The following is a 5,000-nucleotide window of genomic DNA, read 5'->3' as shown; positions in this document are numbered from 1 at the left end:
TCCCACTCTCTTTCCACTCCTTAACTCCTCAGTATTCCTTCTTCCTGAGGGATGATCCTGCCATCAGGAAATTAATGTCCCATCTCACCTGGAGATTAAGACCTCTCGGACGGCGGCCAGATCAAGAGAGACCCTGATTTTTCCTCACCTTTATCCGGAAAGAAGGTGATTAGTGACTGATGTGATTCACATTAACTGTAGCTGTACGTTCAAAGCTCTCTGACTCTGAAATGTCTCGAAAAGATTTGCTTTGATCAGTATAAAAAGAAGGTTAATCACAGTAATTGATTCCCTTTTTGAGTCCTGTCTGTGATAAGCTCATAATCACGCTAATGAAAAATGTTTTTACTCTTAACGTTTTCATATCTTTGATGACTTGTGTGCAGATTGTTTTGTGAAAGATTCGGTCAACATATCTTCATGATAACTTAAGAGGCTCGTGCAAGAACTAGCTCAGTTACGCCTCTCCAATAAAAAAAAATTAGACTCATATAAGAGTGTATATGGATGATACAAGGTGATCGGCTCTCCATGGACGATTTTACTAAATGCGCTGACTACTATGAACATCATATTTTCTTGAAGTGAAGCATCGCAAATTTCAGCTCGGTCCTCATGTGTCTCGCCTGGCATGAGGTGATCTACCTTCTACATTACTAGGAATTGTGGGAAAGTCGCTAGGTTGCCATTTTCTTTTATCGTGTATGTGAATTTTTAAGTAAAAACTCTTGTTAACAAAGTTACATGCGCACATAATCTGATGTCATAAATATTCGTATAAGTATTCCTAGAGATGTTTTACTAGATGTAATTTTGTTTACTTGCCTATGTGAATGTATCAGTATACAGTAGTACCTCTTGTTAGCAAATGCACATATGTACATAATCTGCTGTCATAAATATGCTTATAAGTATCCTTAGAGTTGTTTCTACTAAATTTAATTTATGTTTACTTGTCTGTGTGAATTTATAAGTAGTAACTATTTTTAGCAAATGTATATGTGTACCTAATCTACTGTTATAAATATGCTTATAAGTATTACTAGAGTTATTTTACAAAATGTCATTTTTGTTTACTTGTCTGTGTGAATTTATAGGTAGTAACTCTTGCTAGCAAATGTACATGTGTAAATAACCTCCTGTCATAAATATGCTTATATACATTCTTAGAGATATGTGTTACAAAAATTATTTTTCTTAATAAAGATAAAAATCAATTTTGATTTATGAATCATCTGAATAGTTGTTAATATTTATCCTTCTAACCGAGAAAAATAACAACACTTCAATAGGGAAGAGATCTGTCCACCGAAATGTAAGGTTTTCATAAGATATTAGGCCTAGATTGAAAATCAAGATACAGATACAGCGGAATGGGATAAAGAGCAACTAACTATAGAGCTAATATTTTATATTGTAATAGATTCTGTCAATACTTGTCACCATTTCAAGCTGTGATGTGGTAACATACTGGACCCACTGAAGTGACTATACAATAAGGGTTAATCGTCATATATATATATATATATATATATATAACTATATATATATGTGTGTGTGTGTGTGTATATAGTATGTATATATATATATATATATATATATATATATATATATATATATATATATTTAACGCGTATGTAAGATGACAACCACAGACCACCTGAAAAGTGAGATAGTGTGGGTGCAAGAAAGCTAGGCCTGTAGAACAGTAACAGTAAATGAATACCTAGAGAAATATAGCTTTTAATGCTAAGGGTAATGTCTAATCTTAAACCAGACCAAAAGAAAAGATAGGACATAGCCTATATTTTTAGAGTTGACGGTAAAAAACTGCAGCTATTGGCATTAAATCTTTCATCTTACTTTCAAGAGGACGATGCATTTGAACTGTAATACTGATCACAATTATTATTAGTGTTAGAGATACCGGTTGCGGGTATTCACCGTCAGTTGAAAAGTCTTCAGAGTAACAAGGAAGAGAATTGTAACGTCTAATCCTGATGATAAGGACCAGGCAAATTAAAACGCCACGCATGAAGTAACATGGAGCATATAAATGGATGGAAAAAACAAAAATATCCTAATTTACAAAAATCAACAGTCACCAATGAAATGTGGGTACAAAGAAGCTCCTTACTAATGTAAGTGTTCCACTGTTACCCACCATTGTCGGCACGTTACCATATATCTTTGTTTTACCATCTACCAAAGGGGTAGTTTATCAGCACATTGAACACTTTCGGTGTTTTAAATTTTTTTCACTCAATAACTAGTAATTATCGTTTAAATGTTTATGCAATGAAGATTAAACAAAAAAAGGAGACATTTCAACGTTTATTGGATTTTGAAATACAGTCTCGGTTTCAAGTGCTGGGCATTCAGAGAACGTATTAGTCATATTCTTTGATAATTTTTGTTATCTTTATTTTCTCCATGTGGGCCAGTCAATTATGTTGTTTTTCACTAGGGGAAAATGGGTTTGACCAAGGGATGTCTTCATCATGCCTTTCAATTGAAAACAATTCAGCTACTATTTAGTCTGTGTTAGTGTTAAGAGAAAAGATAATTTTCCTTTATTTTTACACGAGGATGATAGACATTAAATCATTATTTGTTGATCTGGTGGTGGCAAGACGATGGCGGCTGTCATTTAATTTTGTGCCCTACTGAGAGGTGGGAAGTCCAGTAAATATTTGAAAATCACCGATGTATTAGTTTTCTGACTAATTTTTGTGTGGGGTTATAATTCGTGCTCTTAGTGCCATAGCTAGAATGATAAAGCTGTCTGTCAAATTAATAATACCTTCACAAATCAATGAGTTCAGCAGTAAAAGTCGAAGGACACTTAGAGGTTTGAAGGAACCTCATGACATGTTTGAAGAGTGTAAGAGGAGTGGAAGTTTAATTAGGAAACGTTCCATTCAATAAACAAAAACTGAAGAATTGCTAAAAGTTGGTTAGTCGAGGCTTCAACCAGTATTTCAAATATAAGTTCTATTTCATTTCAGATTTACATTTATTGAGTTGGGTTAAAAGTTGTGAGAAGATATTGGGGCGCTAGTCATTAACTTTCCCAGCAATCCTGTCCCTGTAGTCCAGGGGTTTTCAACCTTTCCTCGCCACGTACCCTTTCGAGTTGTAGTTTCAGTAGTGAACCCCCTTCACTTTGTATAACGTGGAAAACAAAACCAGTTCAGAAAAACGGTATAGAGGGGAAGTAAGTACTTAACTCGCCTGAAATAACCAGTAATATTGTAAACATACGGAATTCCATAGAAAATAAAGACTATGTTTTATAATTATTTACCTCTGGCTATGCAGTAAATGTTCAAAGTTATGGTACTGAGCTATAAACACAAAATACACATTGAGGGTCGGTATCTAACAGCCACTCGATTGCCATGAGGAGCGAGTACCCCTTGACAGTCACCTCTTGTCTATAATCATGTCTTTTTTCGTTAAAGTGAGTAGTGAAAGTGATGAGTGTTTTCTGATATAAAAATCGGCAAGGTTTTTGGGTGTAACGTAGTACATTAAGGAAATGAATATTCACTACAGTGGAACAATACAATAAAAATGGTGAACTCTGCATTGGCGAGTGAATGATTTCTTTTCATTTAATGATTGTTCGATGATCAATCAGTGTTTGTTAACAATCATAACGCTGGTTATTGTTAATTAATAGGCTTCAGTCTTCCTGTTTCCGTGAAATAGAACCTAGCGCGCGCGCACGCACACACACGCAGACACACACACACCAAAGTTTTAGTGCATGATAAATAACTATGAATGTGCATTCATAAAAAAAAATATGAATATTTTAACTTCGAGAATAACAAAGACCATTGCTCTTAAGAGTTTGTGCAATTTTGACGCAATCGTCAATATGAATTTTTACTTCAACAGAATTTTTGTTAAACTTTCTTTTGTATATTGCACAGTAAGCGTCTTTTAATAATCTCTCAGTTGTAAAAGAATTAACTTTGTAGCATAAATAAAAATGTTATGGTTTAGAGTCTATAAAATTGATGTACTTCTTTTTATATGTTGTACTTTCCATAGAATTTTTTTTACTATTTGTGTTGACTGCAACGTAAAAGTTCCTTAATTTCTCATCGCCATTTCAAAATAATTATATTTTGACATCAAGGCAATAAAAGAGGAAAGTAACATTTTATAGCTTATGTTTTTGACAGCTTTATTTTTTTGCCATTACCCAATCTCCTTGGACGAGAACACGCCCCTTAAACCAGTAAATAAAAAGCACGTAGTTTTTCAATGCAGGAAAAGAACGAATAATTAGTAGCGAAAGGCATTTTTTTTTATTTCACATACATTTGTAAATCTTTTGAATATATATTAAAACTTTACACATTAAGATAAGGTATGTATAAATAAGTCAGTCTTAAAAGTTTGAGGGTAATTGTCATGTGGTAGTGATTTTATGACTTATATAGCAAGCGGTCTAATTAGTAGAGGGGCTGGTTGGGGGTCTGTGTGCATGAGAGAGGCAGAGAGTTACTCTTCAGATTTGATGCATATAGGTATTGGCTTAAAAAAAAGGTTTGGGGGGGGGGGGGCTGGGTAGACTTCTGGGAAGGTGGCCATTTTCTTGCAATAGCCGTTTGAAAATTACACATTTGAATGAAATTTTCTACACAATCGCGTCTAATGAAAATTAAGTTTTCCCTGTACCTCATGCTCTAATTTACCTAGAATGATGGTCCCAATGTCTAGACCTATATGTTCGGGTCCAAGAAATTAATTTATACCATTCAAAAATCAGATAAACCAATTCCAAGGCCTCGCTTCTGGTATTCAAAATCTTGCCGAATCACATTCATGGATTGGTGTTTGAGTTCTCACAGGTTTGTCCACGGAAAACTCTCCTTTCTATTTTAACCTTTTTCGCCTTTTTCAAGGTTTAGCTGGTCCGCTGGTATTGTGGTTAGTGTTGTGGTATGCCACTCAAATGTCGCGGGTTCGCATCTCCCCAAGGC

This window comes from Macrobrachium nipponense, chromosome 22, assembly GCF_015104395.2.
Source record: "Macrobrachium nipponense isolate FS-2020 chromosome 22, ASM1510439v2, whole genome shotgun sequence".
In the NCBI taxonomy this organism is placed as follows: domain Eukaryota; kingdom Metazoa; phylum Arthropoda; class Malacostraca; order Decapoda; family Palaemonidae; genus Macrobrachium; species Macrobrachium nipponense.
Note: the sequence above shows the minus strand (reverse complement) of the source record.